This window comes from Mustela putorius, unplaced genomic scaffold (assembly GCF_011764305.1).
Source record: "Mustela putorius furo isolate JIRA1106 unplaced genomic scaffold, ASM1176430v1.1 tig00000695_pilon_pilon_pilon, whole genome shotgun sequence".
Taxonomy (NCBI): domain Eukaryota; kingdom Metazoa; phylum Chordata; class Mammalia; order Carnivora; family Mustelidae; genus Mustela; species Mustela putorius.
The window spans coordinates 8,854,362-8,878,216 of record NW_025421447.1 but is presented as its reverse complement, the minus strand read 5'-3'; the positions used below and the strand labels follow the sequence as shown (position 1 = coordinate 8,878,216).

The following is a 23,855-nucleotide window of genomic DNA, read 5'->3' as shown; positions in this document are numbered from 1 at the left end:
TGAGTCTTCACATCCAGTCGCCCAAAGCGATGACGGGAATCACGAGAGAACCCAGGGACCAAAGCGTCTCTTCATGGGGCAAGGAGCTACCGTCTCTGTAGCCACCAGCCTCGTGATCAGACTTGGAAGCGGGTTCTCTGCCCGTTGAGCCCCAAGATCACTGCAGGGCAGTGTGGAAGAGGGGCCAAGGACAAGGGGGAGTCCTGCCTACCTGGGGCAGATGGGGACTGTGGTTTTCATGTGCACCGAGAAGCCCCTCCTGTTTTCCAGGTGAGGATTGGGTGGGGGGTCCCCGTGTGTGTCTCTCTCCTCTGGGTCACTTCTCCTTCAGCAACTCTGTCTGCCTGGCCCCCCAGAGGAGCTCCCCAGGAAGGACGGGGGCACTGTAAGCATCCTGATACAGGAGACGGGGACACCCCAAGGTCTCACAGGCAGAAGGAAGTGTGCATCTTTACACGGCCTTCCTTCCTGACCCAGAGTGAGGCTTGATATTGCCACGTGGGGTCCTGCCGGGCCCATCTGCAGATTCGACTGAAGGCATGGAGCCGTGAGAGCTTTTCCGGGTCTGAGGTCATGGGTTTATAAAAATTTGCAAAGCAGAGCAGCCTGGAAGGGAGCCCACGGAGCTCGTGGGGGCCACGGCTTGGCATTTGCACCTGTGCCCCTGGAGACCCTCAGATCAGCTTCGCCTGCCTCGCATGCCCAGCAGGTTCTGGGTCCCAGGGAGAGTGGCCTGGTGAAGGTTGAGACCCAGCAGAGACGCTGCAGAGTGTGTGAGCGCGCTGAGACGGGAGAACATCCCCTCGGCTCTGCTCTCTTTCTCCCATTCACGTAGGAAGCACGGATGGAGCAGCTCCTGGGCGAGATGCAGAGAAGACCGTGGGTGGCCCTACCATGTCAGCTTCCCTTGGGGCGTGGGGAGAGGCCAGCTGTAAGCAGGCGTCCGCAGTAAACATACGCAGAACGTCCCAGGGGCTCAGAACAGCCCCAAGAGGACCACACTGTGAAAGGATTCGCAGGATTCCCAGAGGCCAGGAGGGAAGGGCAACTCAGACCCAGGAATCAGCATGAGCAAAGGCACAGAGTGTCCACGGGGCTCTTGGGAATCCGATGACGGAACTGGCTTTGGTTGTGTTCGTTTGGGTTTGGTTTAGAGAATGTCCGGTCTGGCCTGGCGGAGAGATGAGAGATCGAGTCCTATCGAGTCTGGTGGCCTTTCAGAGCCAAATGCTGTGGCCAGGGCCAGGGACGTACTACGTGGCTGGTTCGTGGGCCCTTGCCTTGGGTCTGGGGTTGGTCGTGTTTCCCCCCCCTGGGAATGGAGAGGTCTGACTCCCTGTGAGAAGTGAGGTATTAGCGCCGAAAGAAGGGAACTGGGGGGTGGGTAAGCAGAGTCAGCACACGTTCGCCACGTGTTTCCCTCAACGTTAAAGAGCCTGGGAAGTCCTGTGGGTTTCATTCTGCGTGCCACACGGGGCCTGCCCGAAGTGGCTTGGGGTAGACAGACGTGTCCCGGCAAGCAGAACAGGGACGACGTGGGGAGAAAGTTCAGAGAGATCTTAGTGGGACAGGCAAGGCTCAGGACGTCCCTTCCTTAAGCTGCTCCCAGCCCTTCGGGGACACCTGGGGTGTGGGAAGTGAGCTGGAAACAAAACCTCAGGGACAGCGTCTTAAGGGCTTCGTTCAAACCAAGGGTTGAGATAAACAAGCCGTATGAAACCCGTGGTCTCTAAAGACCACATCGGCAGTGACGGCGCGTGGGGAGTTTGATGGGGGGAAACTCGGAAGAGGTCTGATTTGGAGTTCGGGCTTCCGGGGCGCTAGGAGGACATCCATCCATCCTTACGTATGTACATACATAGATGGGAGGGCGTGGCTTGGGAACGGAATTTGGTTTTGGACCTGTTGCGTTTGAGACATCAGTGAGCTGTGTCTTGGAGGACGAATGTGGTTTATCCTGTGAATTGGGGCCGGGATCGGGGAGGGATCCACAAGGATGCAGAAGAGGGCCGACAAGAGGGTGATCTTGGAGTCACCACCTTAGGCTGGTGCTTAGCTGCCTGTGGCCCCCGTGCCATGTTCTTCTTGGTTTCATGACTCCTGTTGGGGACCACCTTCTAAACCTGGAGAGAAAGCCAACCGAGAGTGGTCCCACGTGTGCAGGCTGGTGTGGTGCGCTCCCGTGCCCATCAGTTCGTGGGTTAAGGATGTGTTCCCATTCTCTGCAGGGCAGAGATTAGAGTGATGGCGCCACAGCCAGTGGATGTCGGTAGCCCCCAGGAAATCTGGAAGAGGCAGGGAACGATGATCCCCAGGACCCGCAGAGCAAACGCAGCCCTTTGACTCTGGCGAAACCAATTTCTGATTTCTGGCTTCCAGAATTGTCACCGGAAAAAAGCAAAACAAAACAAGACAAAACAACACGTGTGTGGGTCGAAGTGGCCAAGGCTGTGGTCATCCGTTACAGCGGCCGAAGGAGACAGAGGTGTGAGCATTTGTCAAAGGCAGCGTACGAGCTCGCTTCGGCAGCACATATACTAAAGGCAGCGTACGAACATCTGCGTGTCGTGATGCCCCTTGGGAAAAGAGTTTCCCTGGTCAAATAACTTTGGACTTTGAACACACGAACATGGATTCATTCTTGCAACACGTTTTTGCTGACCGTGTGCTGTGTGTCAGGTTCTGGGTGCTGCATATTGATAATGGAGTTCCTTCCTTCGCTGCTTAGATTTTCCTGGGGAGAGGCGCCTGGGGGTTTCAGTGGGTTAAGCGTCTGCCTTCGGCTCAGGTCGTGATCCTGGAGTCCCGGGATCGAGCCCCACATCAGGCTCCAGCCCCACGTCAGGCTCCCTGCTCAACAGAGTGTCTGCTGCTCCCTCTGCCTCTGCCCCTCCCTTCGCTTCTGTTCTCTCTCAAATAAATAAGGAAAATCTTTAAAAAAATAAATAAATAAAGATTCTCCCGGGGAAAGCAGACAGTAGACTGACTATATGATGGGGTGTCAAGCTAGTGGGATATTGTATTCCTCTCACGGAGCAGAGGGCAACAGGAGGTACTGTTTGGGTGGGGTTGACGGGGAGGGTCTATGGTGGCTCATGTTTCAACGGTCCTGGATAAAATGAAGACACAAGCCTCTGGGTATGTCTGAGGCATGAATGTTCCAGGGGGAGGGGAAGTCAGCGCGGGTGGGCTGAGAGGTGGGCTGGTGCCTGGCCCCCTCCACTGTGTCTGGAATCGAGGAAGGGAGAGACAGGAAGGCCGTTCAGGCCACTGTGGACACCGGCTTAGATGTGGACATCTTCTGTGGAAGATGGGGATTTGCTGGAGAGATTTGAAGCCGGGTGTGGGTGTTTTTTTTTTTTTTTTTTCTAATTGGGATGAAATTCACCCAAGATAAAATTAGCCATTCCAAAGCATGTAATTCACTGGCATTTAGCACATTGGTGATAAACATTTTCATGGCCCCCAAAGGAGACCTCCTTGTCCCTGTGAAACAGCCGCTGCCCACCCCCTGGTGCTCACCAGTCGGGTCTCTGTCTTTGTGGATTATCTGTTGTGACATAGTTGTGGAGAGTCACTCTGGCTGCTGGATGGGAAGTGGTGGCCGGCGTGGAAACCAGGACACCAGGGAGGTTCTTGCTGTGACCCAAGGTGGAGGTAACGGAGAAAGGTGGCAAGTACGAATTTGCATTCAGGACCCTGTTTGACAGTGGAACTCCCCTTTTTAAGGAATGTTCCAGAATAGTCGGCGGTGGAGCAAGAAAACTATTGGTTTTAGAATTCTGGAGAACCAAGTTCTGAGGTCCCCACATCCTACTCCTGACCTCAAGTCCTTTTACTTTTGAGCGCTCCAAAATGTGCGGACGTCCATTAGCTTTGAGATTCTCTGATTCCGTGACTTTGCATGTGAGGGGAAATTGCTGTCGTCTGTGAAAATGCTCCCGCATCGGGGGAAAGTGGGTGTCCTCTTCCTCGCAGCCCACCTGGATTTCTCCCCACCCTCTAGGCTCCCAGAGCCAGGAGGAGGCGGCTCTGTATACAATCCAGATAGGAAGCTGACTTAGTTTGTAGACAAACCAAATTTGCACAGAAGTTAGGTGACTTGAGAGAGTTGGATGTCAGAAGCCTGCACCGTTGCCCCCCTCTGAAACTTTCAGTGTCTCCGTCAGTTGGCAGGTGTGTTGCCAGAGATCTGTTCTTAAGAACCTGGAAGTTTGCAAGAGATTGACGTCCGTGTCTGAACGGGAGCGAGCTCAAGCTTATCCCCATCACAGCACGCCCCTCCTTGTGTTTCATTCCGTGTGTGTGTACTTCCCTCTTTTTTCTGTGCTGTAAACGCAGAAGGCTTTGTTTTAATCTTGGGCAAAAGCAGTAACGTGCACGGTGTTGAGAACAAAATCAAATAGGCACCCAAGTACTGAGCAGGCAGGGCAACCCTGCGGAGGACGAAGCTGATACCCAGGGATGGCTTCTTCTTTAGGACTCGGTCCAAACCAGGGGTTCAGATTAACAGCCCGATGAAACTCACGGTCTTGGGGCACCCGGGTGGCTCAGTCAGTTACGTGTCTGTGGCTCAGGTCATGATCTCAGGGTCCTGGGATCAGGGCCCGTGTCGGGCTCCCCGCTCAGCAGGAAGCCTGCTTCTCCCTCTCCCTCTGCCGCTTCCCCTGATGTGCTCTCTCTCTCTCTCTCTCTTGCTCAAATAAATAAAATATTTATAAAAAAGAGAGAGAGAAACTCATGGTCTTTAAAGACCTTTTTTCTGTTCTGTTTCCATAAACCTATGGGAGCCCTTTCTTTCGGTGTTCAGGCATGAACTGTTGTACTTCCCCTGAGCTGGTGGCTTCTTTTAAGGGGACACCAAGGACCATTTAGCCAAACGCATCCCCCTCCTCGCACTGGCTGTGAAGCTGTGTCCCAGATTTGGGGCTGACCTCGTGTGCTGGGAGCATTGGACTAATGAGGCCCCAGACTTCTAGAATTATGGTGTTTTTTTTTTTTTTTTTGAAGATTTTCTCTTCCCCTCCCCTTTTATTCAAGTCTAGTTGACGCACCATGTGACAGCAGTTTCGGGTGTGTGACTCACGTGGTCATTCAACAGCTCTGTACATTACATCGTGCTCACCCCAAGCGTGGCCACCCCCTCCCCGCCCCGGCCCCCGCCGTCAGCGCTGTTAGAACCCATCGACTCCACTCCTTATGCTGTTCCTTTCATCCCGGGAGGCAGCCAGTGGCCGGGACCCCTGACACCTCCTTCCTTCTTTCTTCCCACATGGTTCGGCGAAGCTTTGTTGAATTTCTTCAGTGTGCAGGGAGGGTCTTGCACAAGCCGTGTGGACACTTAGCTGTCTGCGTCCCCAGGAGTTTCCAAGCTCGCTGTCCAGCTGGGACAGACCCGGGCCACGTTCCAGCAGACTCCGATGGGATGGTGGTGACCAGGGCCCCTGAAAATAGCCTCTTGGTCCAGGTCCTTGTCAGCACTCCCGTCGTCCGGCGGAGGGCTGGTGGCTGAGCAGACGTGGGGCAGTCTGTGTGCGCAGTCCTGCCGGGGAGGACTCCAAGCTCCCCCCACTGAGCTGCCCCTGCTGCCCACACGGGTGGGACCTCCCTCTACTTTGAAATCTCCTTTTCCAGGGGATTGTCCCTTTTGGGTTTTTTCCCCACGCATGCCCGAACCTTGTGACGAACTCTTGAGAAACTAAGTGGGAACTGTGGCTTTTCTGTTTGCTGAGAGGGGGAAAACGGTTTCATGGAACCGCTGGGTTTTTAGGGATCCTTCGCAGTCCCCGCTGGTGCCTTGTTGAACCTATAATGTCATCTCATAGCTTTGGAGCCAATTACGGGTTTGCAGGGCGGTATGCTGGATCTTGTCGTGTCTAGTCCCGCTCCTCGTGCTGGGGTCTTTTCGGTGTCCCTGTCGTGCCCCTTACTGCCCTGTCCCCTCTTCTCTCTTGCGGTCGCTCAACCGGGCCATGACACGTTCCCCAGAGCGAGCGGCTACGCGGCATCTTCTGAAGGCTGCCTCTCGCCTCCTCTGGACATGTGTGTGATGGGACCCAGCTCAGCCCGGGAGGATGCCCTGTCCACACCGCAGGATCTCCCCGGATTACTCCTTCCACGGGCCGCCCGTCAGGATTTATGAACGAGCTCCGGTCTGAAATCTCCTGATTTCTGGTTGATTTCAAGCACTCATGCAACTCCAGTGTGTCCCTTTCCATGTCCTGTTTAGTTCCCTGCTCTCGGGTTTCTGTGCTGCTCTGTGACCAGCCCCTCTGTCTAGGGGAGGCGGGTGGGGAACCCAGGTCTGTTTTGATGGTTTGGTCTGCAGGGACTGGGCCAGGCATGGTGAATGCAGTGTAGACAGGCTCGCAGCTCCCAGATCCTGGGAGGAACCCCTCCCCTCTGCCCCGAACCCTGTGTGTCTCCCAGCTGTGATCAGCTCCAGAGCACAGAGCATTCTAGGCTGATTAGTTAATGACTTTGGACGGGGCCAGGGCAGTGCCAAAAATGGGACTCACTCAGTCACAGGTAGGGACAGCCATGGGCATGCTTCGTTGCCATGGGAACGTGAGGACGCATTCATGTCTAAAGCAGAAAGAATTTGCTGGCGCTGCTCCGGGACGTGGATGGTTCCGCTGTCCCCCAGGCTACCATGTGCTCCTCACCCCCGTCCCGTACACCCCTCTGTCCACTGTCGCTCCCTCCTGGTGGGCATCCTGTTCCCTCTCGCTGCCCCAAAGGTGCAGCCACCAGCCATCCAGTCACGCCCCCCAAGCCACTGCGGAAGTCCTGGTGACCTAGTTATAGGGGAAGAGAAGCAGAAATCTGAATGCTTTCTTGAGGCACGGCCGTGTGACAAGGTGACAAGGCAGGGCTTTGTAGTTGGACAGATTTGGCTCCAGTTTCTGCTGTCACTCAGGAGCTCTGTCACCTCGGGAAAATATTCTTCCTCGTTTTCACTGTCCTCAGAGGCAAATTGGGGCACGTTCTGCTTTACCGGGCTGTACAAGGACGCGATGAAAGCGTGTCACAGTGCTTGGCCGTACCACTCAGGGAGCACTCACTGTCTTTTCCTTCTATCATCCAATAGCCCCGGGGGGCTTGGGATCGGCACCGAGGATCCCATGAGGTCAGCGAGGAGGCTGACCCTCGCGGGGACACTCGCCCAGAACGTGGAACTCTCTGGGCTGTGGACCCTAGTGTCTGTCTGCCTTGAGGCCATTGGGTGTCCTGTCACAAACACTAGAAACAGATTCTGGCTAATGTCAGCAAAGTGGAATTTACTGCAGCCATACCTCAGCTCCCAGAATGGACAGGAGCCTGGGGGAAGCGGAAAACAGAAACCGAGGTTGCTCAGGTGTGTGAAGCCCAGAGGTAGGGTTCGCCAATGGACAGTCTTACAGCAAAGGTAGCGTGCTCAGGTTTGCTTGGTCGGGGCGGATGAAGTCAGCCCATCGCCCAGAGTGTCCGCCGACAGCATCTGGAAGTGAGCATGGGTCTCACACACACACCCCTTTGTCCTGGGAAGGACCCGTTTGGATTTGTGGTGGCGGAGCTGGTGCCGGGATGGATGGTCCCACGGAGGAAGTGCCTGGTGGGGGACAGAAAATTCCCTAAACAGAAGGGGAGACTGTCAAGAGACGCAGAAGACACTGGGTGGCTTTAGCAAGAGGTGACTGGGGCAAGGATCTTGGACAAAGCTCACTTTGGGCTTCTTTCCTGAAGACGAGAGATTTGGGCTACGTGATCTCAATGGAGCTTGTCCCTCCTCCTTCCTTCCTCTCTCTCTCTCTTTCCCTCTTTCTCTCTCTCTCCCTTCATTCCTTCCTTCCTTCCTCTCTCTCAAAGATTCAATTTTTAGAGAGAAAGAGCATAAGCTGGAGGCAGAGGGAGAGAAAATCTCAAGCAGACCGATCGCCGAACACAGATCCCGATGTGGGACTTGATCTCACGACCCGGACATCATGACCTGAGCCCAAACCAAGAGTCGGATGCTCAAATGACTGAGCCACCCAGGCGCCCCCCCTCACCCTGTGGTTTCTAATAGGACTGCTCTGATGACCGTTGGCATCTCTCTTTCCACAGGGACGGAATACGAATGAGGTTAATTAGGCTTCTTGGTCTCCATTCTCCTCCCGAAACTTCCTGCTCCCTAGTCCGTGTAATTAATAACTGATGTTTTCCAAAATTTACTTTATTTTTAATAAAATATGTCCACAGATGATTACAGAGATTGCAACAAATGTATCTATTTATTTATTAGAGAGAGAGAGAGAGAGAGTGTGTGTGTGAGTGGGAGGAGGGGCACAGGGAGAGAGAGAATCCCAAGCAGGCTGCATGGTCAGCTCAGAGCCTGATGTGAGCCTTGATCTCTCGATCCTGAGACCACAACCTGAGCTGAAGTCAGGAGTCAGACGCTCAACCAGCTGCGCCCCCCGGGCACACCGCCCCCGCTCCCTGCATCTTTTTAAATCCACTTTCCTGAGCTATAACTTGCTATAAAGAAAAATTCATTCATGTCATGTGGGCAGGTCCACACTCGACCACTGTAGACACCCACTAACCACTGCTCTCGTCAGCGCCCAGGGCACATTTCCAGAATGTTCTCCCTCACCCGCTGGCAGTCAGTGTCTCTCCTGTCCTCCCTCGTCTCCTCAGGTCCCCTCGGATTTCTATCCCGTGGATCCGTTTTGCCGTATGCCAGGATTTCAGACAAGCGAATCCTGTGTGCTGGAACCTGGCCTCTTTCAGACTAGGTAATATCCGAAATTGACCCATATTGTTGTATCAGTGGTTCATGGCTTTTGATTGCCTGGTAGAATTCCGTTAGTCAAATATACCATAATTTCCTTCTCCGTTTGTCAACTGATGGGCATTTGGGGCATTTCCGGTGTTGAGTGATAGTGGATAATTTTGTCGAGAACATTTGTGTCTGAGTCTTTTGGAATGTTGTCCCTGTCCTGCGTGAATATCTAGGCCTGAAGCTGGGGGAATTACAGGGTGAGCAGGTCTGCGAATTTCTGAGATGTGGCGAAACCATGACTTCCATGCCTTGTGCGTTTTAGGTCTCATTTTTAAAAAACGCTCTATACGCTGATGTCCTGACGTGGTCTGAATGATTTTCTACAAGTTTTAAAGTTTTGCGTTTGACGTTTCGATCTTTGATCCACCTATAATTCCTTTCTCGTGTTGGCTCGAAGGTAGGGGCTCATTTGCACTCACGACCCTGCGATCAGGAGTCACGTACGACAGGGACTGAAATCCACCAGACGTCCCTATATGGTTCTCATTTCCTCCCCAACTCGCTGTCCGCGCTCCCCAATTCCTGATAGCACACATCTCCTTTTGAATTTCTTCTTATAGGTGATTAGACCTGTTCCTTCTACCACCACCATATCCCACCCCTGTGCCCCCACATGTTCATATAACCCCTTTCCTTACCCCCCCCCAAACAGGGATACCACGATGTTTGGTGATAGCAGAGTCTGGTGTCTGCATTAGTACGTCTGCAGAAATTAATTAGAGCTGAACTCCTTCTCGGCGTCTGCTTCTTTGATGGGACACTTTTTTGATTTCCCCTACGTAATCAAAGAAATTCAGATCAATTAAATAAATCATTGTCTTTTGATGGCCTTGGGGTTCTCGATTTCTTGGACCAATTCTTCCCCCGGACTCTTCACCAGCCTGTAAAGTTCCCCTGAATATTGTCAACCCAGTCGGGAGATATCTAGGAGGTCTGCCTGGTCACCAGCCTTAGGTGAGGAGTCTCTGCTCTCGTTTTGATCTGTTGTTCTTCAGGTCAGTGGTCTCCTGTCATCCTGGGCTATTCCTTCACCATAATCCCATTACTTCCCGTTGCTTCTGTTCTGCTTTTGGCCGTTCCCGGGGTCTCCCGCTTTCCTCTTACTGGGTTTTCTCCCTTGCGGAGAGCTTGCTGGAAAGGAAATGGGGCTGATCTTCAACCCACAGTATGTAAACGTTTGCTTAACTTGCCCCGTTTTTAATATGACTTGTCACCCCGTCCTGTAGGTGGCCCCGAGTCTAGGAGCTCTGAACTCCTTTCCCTCGGGAAGCTTGACATTTCCTGCCCTGGGCGGTCGGGGGAGTCACTCAGTGGTCGAGTGGGGAGAGATCTAGGGAGCTGTACCTCTGCCTCCTTTCCATATTTCCACCTCATCCATACCTCGTGCCTGTGAGTCTTTCTGGTTCTGCATCATGAACTGGTTTGTTTCTTTTTTTTTTTTTTTAATTAAATATTTTATTTATTTATTTGACAGAGAGAAATCACAAGCAGGCAGAGAGGCAGGCAGAGAGAGAGAGGAGGAAATCACAAGCAGGCAGAGAGGCAGGCAGAGAGAGAGAGGAGGAAGCAGGCTCCCTGCTGAGCAGAGAGCCGGATGCGGGACTCGATCCCAGGACCCTGAGATCATGACCTGAGCCGAAGGCAGCGGCTTAACCCACTGAGCCACCCAGGCGCCCTGAACTGGTTTGTTTCTTGTTGATGCCTCCCTTCCCAGGGAGTAAACTTTCGGTTTTCCTTTCTAGCAGAAGTCATGACCATTTTTCCATTTGTATTCTACTGTCCAAAATGTGAGTGTGTCACATATTGTCAACTCTTATTTCCTTCTTTTTCTCTTGGTGGCTCTGTCCTTTTTCTTTCTTTTTCTTTTTTTTCTTTTCCTCTAATTTTTAATGGCATTTCAGGAATGCATGGGGGAAAATCTGCCTGATTTTCTCCGCTACTTTAACTGTCTGTGTATTCTATGTTCGTTGCTAATATTTAAGATACTGTTTGTTTTTATAAAAAGATCCTCAGTGGTCTTATTCGTTGAGATAGTTTTTAGAATTGCTTGGATTTTAGGGGTGCTTGGATGGCTCAGTGGGTTAAGCCTCTGCCTCCGGCTCAGGATATGATCTCAGGGTTCTGGGATCGAGCCCCGCATCGGGCTCTCTGCTCAGCAGGGAGCCTGCTTCCTCCTCTCTCTCTGCCTGCCTCTCTGCCCGCTTGTGATCTCTGTCTGTCAAATGAATAAATAAAATCTTAAAAAAAAAAATGCTTGGATTTTGGAGTAGACCATGAAGTGGTATGAGGATGTCAGCAGTTTCTTACTTGGAAAACCTTATAGTTTTTTCTGTCTTTTTATTGCCTTACTGTGTTATGGGATTTTCAGTAAAGAGTTGAAGAGAAACAGTGGTGGTGAGTTGACTGGCCTTACTCCTGACTTCAGAGGAAAATCTCCCAGTGTATTCCATTAAATATAAGATTTATTCTAATTTTGGATAGTTACAATTTATCAGACAAAAATAATTTCCATTCTGGTCCTAGTTTATGAGGCGTTTTAATTTTCGGATGTTTTTCTGCATTTCGATTATCACATTTTTTTTTTCTTATAAGCTTTTAATGTGCTGAGTTTAACTAGTGAGTTTTCTGACATTTTAATATCCCTCCTTTGTCAGGATTTAGAAATGTTTATTTAGGATTTTTATATTTATGCCCTAGTGAGGTTAGGAGGTGGGCTTTTAAGTCTTTCAATTCTTACATTGTTTTTCTTTGAAGGTGGATGTGCGGTACTATAAGAGGAACTGAATGTTTTTCTCTCTCGGTGTTTCTCTGAAAGGGAATTTATAAGACAAATGTTATCTTTTTTCTCTCAAGTGTTGAGAAGACTTGTCGGTAGAATGGCATAGACTTGCTGTAGCTTTTTAAGGTAGATTTTAGACCACTGGATCAATCCCTTTGAAGGTTATCGATCTGTTCAGGCTTTCTATTTCCTCTTGAGTCAATTTGGAATTTGTCATTTCTCTGGAAAGCAATCAGTGGTGGAAGACAGCAAATGACCAGCCAGCTCCCAGACTTGAGGGAAGAGAGCATCTTCAACCATCCATGCTACCGACACCTGGGAGGTGGGGGGGGGCGGATCAAAGTGAATGTGTCCTATTTTGTATTATTCAGGAGGAGAAGAGAGTTATTGATTGTCCTTGTGCTTGGAGTCAGGAGTACATGTTAAAAATGTCCACGTAACCACCTAAGTCACCTAAGTGGTATGAGTAGACTGTCAATGTCAAGTTTGCAGGGGTGGGAGGAAGCTTAAAAGAGAAAGCAATCAGCCTTACAGAAAGCTGGATGGAAGCAGGAAAAAGCATAGGGAAAGGTCTGGTGAAGAGAAGGTGTGTCATGCCAATGACCTTAACATTTTTCCCTTAGTGGTGGACACCCAGGTCACTCTGCTCTGGGACTGCCTGTCTGTGCACATGCTCTCTCTCTGTCTCTCTCTTGGGAGGCAGACTTTTCCCAGGACCAGGCTGGGTCACTCACCTGCGCATTCTCAGTGCCTGATATAAGTAGGTGTCCAGTGAACGTTTGGATGAACGTGTCCAACAAATAAATATGCGGGCAGGTGGGCAAACGCACCCTTGGAGACAGAGCTGCTACAGAGCTGCTCTGGCAGCTTCTGTGGTCCCAGTGAGACGTCCTACTCTGTCCTTGAGTTAGGGACCGAGGAGGGAGCTGCAGCCTTGGATTTGATGGGGAAGGGGCAAGAAGAGTCTGTTTGAGCTGTCTAGACTGGAACCAGCATAAATTCCTCGGCCGTGGGGCTGTTATTTGCTTGTTCCGGATGAGGGTGGCCGTAGGCTGTAAACGGGCATTAACACAATGGTGATTCCCCGAGAGGGCGCTCGTTATGGTGCACAGGTCTGGGGAGGGGCTGGGGTGCTGCATTTCTGTCAAGCTCAGTGGGCCGTGCTTTGGAGCAAAGTTTTAGGCCCTTGCCTACGCCGAGGCTTTCCCTGGATGCTTGGGGAAAACACGGTGCTGTACTCGGAGCCTAGGCTCAAATGGAAGCCACTGTAACTTCTGGGGCTGTTAACCGTGAACGAGAAAGCTCCAAGTCCGTGCTGGCCAGGCAGGGGTTACCCCTGGGCCTCCACCTGTGCGTGGGGAAGGGGGCCCGACTCCAGCTGTATGGGGGCCCCGGGGCGGGAGGAGTTTGCTGAGCTCGGTGCACGGGGAGCACGCTCGTCCTCATTTTCCCGTTTCTCAGGCTGAGCCACACGGCCTGTTCAGACACGCCACATCCTGGGAAGCTCTGGTCTCCATGATTCACATGTCACTTGTCACCGTTCCCCGGCACTGGCGTGCTTTATCCGTGCAATCAAAATCCCATTTCCTCACCGCATTCCTGCCAGGCTGCTCCCCGCTGTCACTCTTGTCCCCAGGTAGGGAGGGCCTCCTCTGGGGTTCCGGTTGAGCTGTCTGCCTTGGGCAAGACAGGCAACCTCACTCCCGACTCTCAGAATCCCCACTTGGGCTGGAGACAATGACATCCTGACACCCACTTTTTTCCTTCCTTTTCAGTCTCCCTGTGTTTAGAGAAATGGTACAGAACCAGTGGGCAGTGCCCCAAATGACCGCTAAGCCACTAATGCACTGATCCTGGGGCCAGACAAACCATGGGCGCCAGCCCCGGGCTCAGGTCGCTTTCCCCGCTGTCCTCGTCACATCTCAGAAAGGGTGCAGACAAGCTGTCCGCTCCCTGCATATCGACTCTGGTGCATCCAGGAGGCTTGTGGGCAGAACAGTCTTCTATCAGTAAGTGACAGAACCTGGGGTTTCTGTGGGCATGGTCTGGCTCCTGTGATTTTGCTTTTATTTTTAAGATTTTATTTATTTATTTGACAGAAAGAGAGAACACAAGCAGGGGGAGCAGCAGGCAGAGGGAGAGAGAGAGCAGGCGCCCCCTGAGCAGGGAGCCCGACATGGGACTCGATCCCAGGACCCTGAGATCATGACCTGAGCCGAAGGCAGACGCTTAACCCACTGAGCCGCCCAAGATCCCCTGACTCCAGGGTTTTGCAGAAAGTGTCTTTTTAAGCCAGAGGAGCTGCTGACATAGCGGGGCAGTGTGGAACTGGAATGCCTTCAGGGCTGTCCTGAGTCTGTGGGCAGAGGGAGCGTACCTGTGTGGTGTCGTGGACCTCAGTGTCCTTCCTAGGACGGGTAGAGGTGATGGAGCCTGGAGGGATGGGCTCCTCACCCCCGGCTGGGCTGCTGTGACCTGGGCTGTGGTTAAAGCAGGGGGCCACCAGGGGGGTTCTGGATGCCTGCTTTGGTTTATGGGGCCCCCGCCTTCCCTTTTCTCTGCACCTCGGCTGAATAAGCTGTTTGCCCAGGCAGGTGGCAGAGCCGAGTGAGGCAGTGGGAACGTCAGAGCAGCCCTTTTAGGTGAACCCCATATTAGAATCACCCAGCAAGCTTGAAAGACAGCCATCTCCACGTCTCCCCCCTAGAGAGCTGTTTAAGAGGTCGGGGCACTTGTGGGCATCAGGGTAATTTTTAAGCTTCCGGATGGTTCTCTCGGGCAGCGAGGACTGAACGGCACCGTCTCGGAGGATAGCGGAGAAGGCGGCCACAGTGCTTGCGATCCTATCAGATGCCACTTCAGCAGGTCCTTCTAGGTTTTTTGGGACATGGTGGAAATTTTAACGTATTTTATGGGAAATTTCTGGGGTTTTATAGGTAGGCTCCTGGTCTGTGACTCCTGGTCCATACTCTGCGGGGCTGGGCTCCACCTGTCTGCCCCTTGACCGCACATGTGCCGGAGGACATGTGCTTCTCACATCCTGCCCCTGTGGGTTTTCTGTTCTTGGCCTCGGCCTTGGACGCAGAGCCACGCTCTGTGAGAATAACGCTACAGCACGCAGACCCTGAGTGATTCTGTTCCGTGTTCTTCGGTGCCCGCTGGCTTGATGATGCCCCACTGATGGCCCCCGAAGGGGACTCTCTTACTGGCCAGGTGACTCTGAGTTTGGGTCGGACCTGACGGTGGCGAGGTGTCCAGGAGGTGTGGAGGTGGGAATCCGGAGTCTCGTCCCCATGTGAGAGAAACGGCCCGTCTTGTGTATCCTTCCCTGTCTCCCCAGCAGCCTCTTGATTTTGGAATCGGGCCAGAGGGATGGCCTCTTTGCTGGTATTCTCTCTCTCTGTGGTCAGGCCAGAAGCCTGGCCGGCCGGGCGCAGCCCATGGAAGGCAGAGACTGGCAGTGACGAGGGAGCAGGGAGCCAGGCTGGGAGCCGAAGGGGCGGCTGACCTGGCCAGGCATCTGGGAATGTGATTCTTGGGGAGGACGGAGCGGGCCTCTATATGTCCTTGGTCCCTGGTATTTCCAAACCGACCTTAATGAACATGCAGCTGTCCATAAATCAGGCTCTGAGGATGCCCGGGTCATCTTGTCTACCGCCAGAGGGCACCATCTTGGGGGCTGCCAGGGTTATGTGAATGTTATGGGGGAGTCCTATGTCCCTGCACTGTTGCACCACCAAGGCCTGCGAACCGCAGTGGAAAGCTTCCAAGTCTGGTTTTGGTCCCCATGTGTGCCTAGTGCTGCCGGCCCTGTGTTGTGCATGTGTCCTGACACAGCGTTTCCACGTGGCTGACTCTCGGGTTGCAGTCAGAGCAGGCGGGGGGGCGGGGGACTAGGGGACTATCTCCCTGCCTCTCTGTTCTCTTTTGGGGGTGGGGGGGATGCTTAGGGCCATGTCTCCTTGACATCTTTGGCTTGTGACTGTACCAGTCTGACCCCTGCTTCCCTGACCAGAGACCCCTTCTCCTCCCTGTGTGATAAAATCTCCCTTGGCCTCATTTTTCTAGGGACTCTTGGGATTGCATCTAGGGCCTGCCTGGATAATCTGGGATCGCCCCCTCATTTCAGAATCCTTCACTACCTCTGCAAAGACAGCCCCCCCCCCCCCGTTTTCCAAATAACAGAATTAATCACGTCTGGCTCTGGGCCCCGAGACTGGCAGGACCGACGCTTGGAGCGCACGTGGGTTCTAGACCACGGGCTCAACTGTGGCATGGTCAGAAATGCCAAAGTGTGCCATAGAGGCTCTCCTCATGCCCCAGCCTCTGCTGCAAGGATCCCAAGTTGACGGCCAGACTCCCAATCCACCCCCCCGCCAGGTCACAGAGACGCTGACCTAGCAGGTCCCAGAAGGTGGGGAGGGCGTGAGTGGGCGGAAACATTGTCGTCGGAACTGCTACCGTCGGCCCCTTGTGGTTGAAAATCCCATTATCTGAGCATCTTTGGACTTTGCTGGCATTCACGGGACTCACGTGGGGTGGATGAAAGCTGTGCTGGAGAAATGGAGAAGGAAGGGAGGCCCAGCAGGCCCAGCAGAGAGCGGGGTTCTCTCTGGCCGTGTCTTGAGAGTGAGGGAACTCACTGGGGGTTGGAGCAACCGGGGGTCTTCTGTGGCTTCTCATCCGCCCCCCAACTGCACCTCGGAAGCGGGAGCCCTGGGCTGGGGTGTCCTGAGGGAGGCGTTCACCCGTCCTGCTGCTGCCCCTTATGAGCTGTCTGTGTGTGCACCCGTGTGGGGCACACGGCTGACCTCTGGAACCTCAGTTTCCTGTCCTGTGAAATGGGTGCAATTACGGACCCCCCCCCCCCCCCCGCCCCCCTCGCGGGGCGAGTGAAGGGTGAGAGGGCGCATGTCTGCAAACGGACGGGAACTGTCGGGTCTGTGCTGGGTGTCACGTAAGTGTTTCCTGCCGTGGTTGTAACGATCTGAAAAACAGAGGTGGTTTAAGGTCCCCTGCCTCCCTCGTTGGCGTGGTCGTTGCAGGGCAGGATGCACGTCCATGCTGGGAGCGGGGCCTGCCCCCCCGCCCGTGTTGGATTCAAGCTCCCGGTGGGCAAGGCCCTTCTGTGTCCCCCGCTCTTGAAGGTTGTGTGGCTCGTTGTAAACGTACAGCGGGCGTTTGCCGGACAGAGGGTTGAATAAGGTCATGTATGTGACAGGTGGCACCTTGGGGCCGGTGGTCCCAGGTCCCGGGGTATGTCAGGCATCTCGTCGGGCTTCCCTGCCTCGGGGCAGACATGTGGCTTTGGCAGAGAATGCTGGCGGTTACCGCAGAGGAACTGATTAACCACTTTGCAGACACTAGAACAGCAGGGGCTCACCTGGGGTGACGGGCACAGGGACACATTTGGGGGTACACTTAATTACACCAGATGCCGCCGTGCCTCTGCTCATCGTTTTGGTGGGGGTGGGAGGGAGGGGGGACTCCTTTCTGTCGGAATGACACAGAAGTGTCTTAGGGAGGCCCTGCCTACCTGTCCCTGCAGGGGAATCCCCAGGAAACCATCACAGAGTCACCCTCTGGGAAACCCAGGCAGCAGATGGGACCTCGGGCCGTGTGGAGGTTGTCCCTGCTGGGGACCCAGCCTGGTCAGGGAGAGGAGGAGGGACAACACCCTGCTGTCTGCAGGGCAGGGCAGCCCTCCCCTTGCTCCCCTTCCTGCCGTGGGTCACCTGCAGGAGCCCAGAACTGAGGTCTGCGGGTTTCTTCAGAAATCCTCATCAGCTCGTGGTGGGTCCGCTCCCCTGGGGGAGGGAAGAGTGGGAGCGGGGACGTGAGCAGCCGGCTGGCTTGCTAGTTCAGCAACTTTGAGACCAGAAAGCAATGCACCTGCAAAGCAGAAGGAGCCACGTCATTTGAAGTTACTCACATAAAGAAATTTATTATTATTATTATTATTATTATTTATCGAAGGAGAAGCGACGTGCCCTATTATGTTCCGGGCATGCAGCGTTGTGCTCTGATATTTTTAGACGTTACAAAATGACCCTCGCCATCGATCTCGTCACCGTCCGCCATCACAGGAAGTGACTTATTTATTTTGTAACTGGGAGTTTGTACCTCTTAACTCCCTTTGCATAAGGAGATTCAGATGATCTATGCCCACCGCGTTCGTGTGCCTTCTAGAAGCAAGAAGCACCTTACGTGTTTTTCAGGTCCTGTGTGTATGTTCTGTATATCAAACAAGAAGCACTGGAGGGTAATGCTGAGTTAGAGAATTCACATGAAGGTGTTTAATAGGATGGTGTAAAAAAAAAAAAAAAAAAAAAGCCTCCTTAAATTGTGGGTCATTGTGGGCTTCTTTCTACAGTTGATCTCTTTGTGGGAAAGAGACTTGAGGCGGGGTCACCGGGACCAACTTGGGTCTGGTCAGCATTCAGAGATACCGTGGTTTCTCAGCTTCGGCATGACTAACATTTGGGGCCGGGTCATTCGTGTTGTGGGTGAGGGGTGTGCTTAACGGCATCCCGGACCTCTGCTTCTCAGAGGCTGGGAGCTCCTGTCATAATAATGAGTGCCCCAGCCCTCATCCCCATGCACACGCGTCCAAGATATCCCCGTCTTTGTCCCTGCCACTCGTGAGTATGTGAGGTTACAGGACTAGAGAGACTTGAGGTTGTAGATCGGATGACTGTGGGATGGGGGAAATTATCCTGCATTACGCGTGTGGACCCAGTACAACCAGAAGGGTCCGCATGGAAAGGACTGGACAGACCATTGCCGGCTTTGAAGATGGAAGGAGGGAGCCAGCCACCAAGCAGTTTGGGCCGTCTCTAGAAGCTGACCAAGACAAGGGACTAGATGGTTCCCTGGAGCCTCCACGAGGAACACAACTCTGCCGCCATCTTGGTTTTTGTCCATTGAGATCCATTTCTGAGCCCTGGAATTCTTACGGTGACACATTTGTGTTGTATCAGGCCACCGAGTTTGTGATTACTTGTTACAGCAGCCAGAGGGGCTGATACATCCCCTGTCGCTCTCACCCCCATCCTGGCAACTGGGAAATGTCTCTGGGATCCTCAACACTGGCTCTGTGGAGAACCACGTTGATTCCCCCAGAAGCTGCAAGAGGAGAGGGTTTTGTGTTCTGTGCTGAGAATGAGGCTGGGAGTGAGTGTGTCCAGCCCACCAGGGTTGGCTGTGGGAGGAACCAGTGGTATAAAAGCGGGGGGAGGTGGGTGCCACAGCCCCTCCCCCCACTCCCCCAGAGGCACCTGGAGCTGTCCCTCTGTCATTAACCGCAGACCGTTCCTGTTGGTGCTTGTGCATTTTCGTACAGGACTCGAAGAGAAGCTGAGCTATCGTCAACTGCACCATAAAAGAGAATATAAAAACTCCATAAAACACTAAAATGTCAGCCAAAGCAGCATGGCTCGCAGAGGCCTCGGCGAGGAGGGCCGGCGCGCTGGGCGCCTTTGGCACCGTTCGTGGGAGTCCTGGGCGGGGAGGAGAGTCCGGGAGCCCGGCCCACGCTGGGGGCCACCAAACCCAGGCTCTGGGCCAAACACGCAGCCCCCTGGACCCAGCCCTGATGCTGTGATTCTGTTTATTTTGCTGAATATGACATTCATATGGTTCTGATTTCTTCTCCGTGATCCATCCTCTCCGTGTGCCTTCGGAGCCAGAAACCAAGCCAGGCGGCTTTGAAGTTGTTGTTCTGGGGTAAGTAGGGAGTCGTGCTTGCCCGAGGTTCTTTGGGACCAGCACGAGGGGCCCTTTGATTTGAGACACGCTCCAGGAGTTGAGAGGGACGTGGACTGGCTGGCGAGGTGGAGTCCAGTCCTGGCCCGGGAGTGGGCTGGACCAGAAGGGAGGAACGGATCTGTGCAGCCACGGCCCCTCCCTGGTCCACAGTTGGTGGTGACCACTCTTCCTCGCGGTGCTGTGGTCAAAACAGCGGGTCGTTCCTTGTTGTACCTGCTGCCGGCTGCTTGAGGGGCTCAGGCAGAGCTGTGGCCCGGGCCTCCTCCTTCTCGTCCCTGCAGTGCGTGGGACAGGCCAGAAGTTGGAGTCAGAAGGAAAAGAAAAATTTGAGGCCAGCAGTTACAAGGATCTGGAGAAAGACATTGTCTGTTTCCATAGCGTTTGGATTTTGAAGGGACAGCGTCCAGACCGTTCAGTGACCGGCTGGCCTAGCTGAATCCATCCCATAGATGGAGGCCAGTGATTTCCAAATTTCAGGGTACATTAGAGTCCCTCCCCAGGAGGCCTTTGTAAAACACACTGCAGGACCCCTCCTCCCACGAGCTTCTGGTTTGGGAGGGCTAGGATGAGACCCAGGGGTTTGTACTTTCTAACAAATTCCCTGGTGGGGCTGATGCAACGGGTCCAAGATTGAGAACCTTGTGGGTCTAGGACGAGAAGAGGGTCTTTGTAATGAAGAATGGTGCTGGTAATGAACAGTTCTCAGAACTCTACAGTTTATGCATGGGAAACCCCGTGTTTGATGCAAATACTGCTACAGGGAGACTGTGCCATCCTGATTCTTTCCCCCCGCAAGGTGAAGAATCTTTTTTTTTTTTTTTCAAGATTTTATTTATTTATTAGAGAGAGAGTACACGCACATGAATAGCAGTGGGGGGTGGCTGGGAGAGGAAGCGAGAGAAGTAGACGCCCCACTGAGCAAGGAGCCCAATGTGGGACTCGACCCCAGGACCCTGAGATCATGACCTGAACTGAAGGCAGACGCTTAATGGCCTGAGACACCCAGGTGCCCCAAAACTGACTTTTTGGGTATATGGTTTACATCTATATACATTCATGGAACCACACCCTCAACCAGGACATACAGTAATTCTGTCACCCCAAGAACCTCCCTCGTGCTCCCTCTCTGCTCTCATGCTCTCCCCTGCTCCCCATGAGCCATCCATCCCTGTGACTTTGTCTTTCTGCGCACATGCTATAAATAGGATTGTACCGTGTGTAACCTTCAGAGCCTGGCTTCCCAGCAGACACCTGTGAGATGCTCCAAGTCACTACACATACCCATAGTTGGCTCCTTTGTTTCAGGAGTCATGGCTCGTCCTACGTGTGGACCGTGGCTCGCTCTCCATTCCCTGTTGATGGTCTTTAGGCTGGTTCCAGTTTGGGGTCACCGTCGATAAAGCTGCCCCGCACATTCATGCCTAAGACTTTGTGTGGACATTTGTTTCCCTTTCTCTTGGGTACATCCCTGGGAGAGGGACCGTTGACTCATAGGGCAAGCGTGGACGTTCACTTTCTAGGAAACCACCATGCTTCTGTCCAGAGGGCCGGTGCCATTTTGGATTTGCACAGCACCGTTGGGGAGTTCCGGATGCCCCGTGCCCTTGCCTGTACTTGGGCTTGGCGTTTTAAATTTTCATCCTTCTAGATCAGGGCTGATCTTTAAAATGTGTGAATGAATTGCAGAAAGGCTGGGGGTGTTCCGAGGTCCCCCAGCCTCTTGGAGGCTCCTTGGATCCAACCTTTCACCTTGAAGGCTGGGAACATTCTGGATGGTGACTGTGTTGACCAGGAGCTATGAAGCCAGAGCGGGAGCTTCTGAGTGTGAATGGAGCTCCAGCAACATCCAGGGCCCATGTGGCTGAGCAAGGCATAGTCCCCGGGGACTAGGCAAACAAGAAGAAAGTAGAACAAAGACCCAGAAGGAAAGACACACATCCTAGCATCAGAGAAGTGGAGGCACAAGGCTGCTCCCCCCACCTCTTATTTTTAGGCTGAGTCTTGGGTGAAGCAGCTCGCCAAGTGTACTCACTTCGTCTCTTAACACTACACCCGTGGTGGGCCACCTCTGCTTCCAGAAGCATCCTTGGCGATAGCATCAGGGCCGCCCGGTGCCTGAGGAGTACAGCTTTTGCAAATTGAGGTGCCTGGTCAACATCATCATATTCTCTCAGTGCCTTGGCCTTCGGGCCACTCCAGGCGGGGAGCTGGCTTTAGGAAGGGACTTGTGTGCAGGGAGGAGGAGGAGGCGTGTGGTCATAGCTGCAGCCAGAGCCGGTGACTTCATGGGAAGGAGGGAGGTTCACAGAGGGGAAGGTCCTTTCTCCGGAGGCCGTCCCACCTACCCTCGAGGGGACCCGGCGAGCTGCCCTGGAAGGCTGTGGACATGCTTTCCCGCTTGCAGAATACTTCTTTTTCATTTTTGAATATCATTTGTTTGGTTGCCACGACAACGGCAAGTCTCTATTTTAATGCTAACCTGCGTGGCTGCAACTTTCTATATATAAAGGCTGCTTTTGCACAGTGAATTAGCTGATACCACGGGAGGCGGCGGGTGTGGAGACGGTGGCAGAAAATGACCAGCGCGCCAGCTTTGCAGGAGGAGGGACTGTGGGGCTGAGGTGAGTTGGAGCCCTGGGCAGGTGCTCGAAGCTCACTGGAGCCCAGCGAGAGCCAGGTGGCCAGCTGTGCCCTGCAGGGGTTGGGGGACAAGGGAAGCCACTGTGGGCAGGTGCTTGGCTCTGTGATGGAGGGACCCAGGCTGATGCTTCTGTTCACCCACCTGTCTGCCCTCTGCATTCCTTCACTGAGTCTGGGTTGAAGTGGGGACCCCAAAGCTTGGGAAAGTGCAAGCCACTTGGGCAGGGTATCCAAGGTGCTGAGCTCAGTGAGAAGGGAGTTTTTCTTATTGCCTTCAACTTAACTTGGCTCTCTCTTCTGGATCTTCACCTCTTCTGTTTTGCTTTTTTTTCTGAATTCCTGAGTGTGGCCAGGCCTTTTCAAGGTCACATGGTTCCAAATGGTGCAGGTAGAGTGCTCAGGAAAAACCTGGAAGGAGCTTTTGGGAATCAGTAGGGTCCACTCCCTCCGGCTCTAGATGAGGGAAAAGCCCAGAGAGGAGCTGTGTTCTGCCAGATGTCACACAGCTGGTCAGGGACAGAGTGGGACAGCAACCAGGTCCACGGGGATCTTCTAGCTGGGACACCTGTGCCTTGTGGGGGTGCATTCTGTCGTGGGTCAGGGCGGCCCTGGGTGTTCAGAGCTACAGGGGCTGCAGAGAGGGAGGCACAAAAGGGGGGTAGGTAACAAACACAGGATTATGTAACAGCATCTGAAGCCACTTAAGGCTTCCGGAAAGCGCATGCAAGCGGGAGTCTGGGAAGCTCGGCTTCGTGTGGATTCAGCCGCTTCCCGTGTGACGGTTGTGTTCGCGTCTGTGGACTTCCCCACTCGAGCACTGGGTGCTCAGAATCTTTCTCCCCCAACTCTGCGGTGGTAAGTCAGTGTCACGGCCGGTGTGAACCTGTTGGGATCTGTGTTGGGGCTTTGAGGGGGGTGTGATGCGTCGGTGCACAGAGCAGTTCGGAAACCGCACAGCTCCGTCTCCCCCCGGGCCAGGGAAGGGGGATGCTGCCGGGAGCAGAGGAGTTCTCCGTAGATTGGGCTTTGTGGCGTGAAACAAAACGCAGAGCAATTTTACCGTGATTAGGAAGTAGCAAGTGGGCTTCTCCTTTTTGGACATCAAGCATTTGACAGATTTTAAGTGCCCTGGATTCAGAGACTTGGACCCGGTTCTCGGAAAGAGAAGACCCGGGGACGCCAAGTGCCTGTGAGTGGTACACAGTCCTCAAGGGCAGGGAGAATCGGGCGCATTTCTCTCTACCTTGGTGGGTCCAGCAAAGTGAAGCGAAGGTAACCTGTATCGCCATCTCCGACGGAGAAGGGGGTCAAGGACAGGATCCTCCTAGAAGGGGATCGGGACCAGGTAAAGCAGGGTTTTTCAGAACCAGGAGTCACAAGCCACACAGAGTCTCTGATTAGTGTTAATCAGCCTAAAAAGTCGAATGGCAAACTCTCAGACTGCCTTGCATGCTATAGGGTATGCAGCGCAACACGAAATGTGTGCTTTGTGGGTGTATATTAGGTCATGGTACATGGGCTTTTTACTGTGGGTCAGACTTGGAAAAACAAGAGTTGGGGGACTGCTGGCCTGAATAAGCCTGAATTTTCTCCTGCAGAGAGACGGCTCTGACCAACTCTCCTTTCCAGGGAAAAGCTGGAAGGAGGAAGGAAGGCTTCCAGGGGGAGTCCCGTGCAAGCATCATTTTGAGATGCTGTTGGGTTGCTGTGTGCAACGCTAATGGGACAGCGGGGCAGTTGGAAGTGTGAGGTCTCGGGACGGGGAGGTGGCAGCCCTTCTCCCAGGGTCTGAGGTCGGGAGGAGAGCCCCCTGCGGGCAGATTGAGAAAGACACTGTGATTTTTTTTTTTAATTAAGATTTTATTT

At 53.5% G+C, this 23,855-nt stretch overlaps 1 protein-coding gene across 4 annotated transcripts in view; it reads left to right on the top strand.

The window, feature by feature from the left end:
- Nucleotides 1–23,855, top strand: part of GAS7 (growth arrest specific 7) — a 199,308-nt gene that overhangs the window by 63,915 nt on the left and 111,538 nt on the right. Inside the window, exon 1 of one of the 4 annotated variants that reach the window (XM_045083391.1) lies at nucleotides 21,873–21,970. The exons of 2 other annotated variants lie outside the window; for them this stretch is intronic. The gene's annotated coding sequence lies outside the window, so the exon portion shown is untranslated. Of the gene's footprint in view, nucleotides 1–21,872; nucleotides 21,971–22,720; nucleotides 22,845–23,855 lie in introns of those variants that run through there. One more of the 4 variants, XM_045083392.1, reaches the window with a different exon arrangement.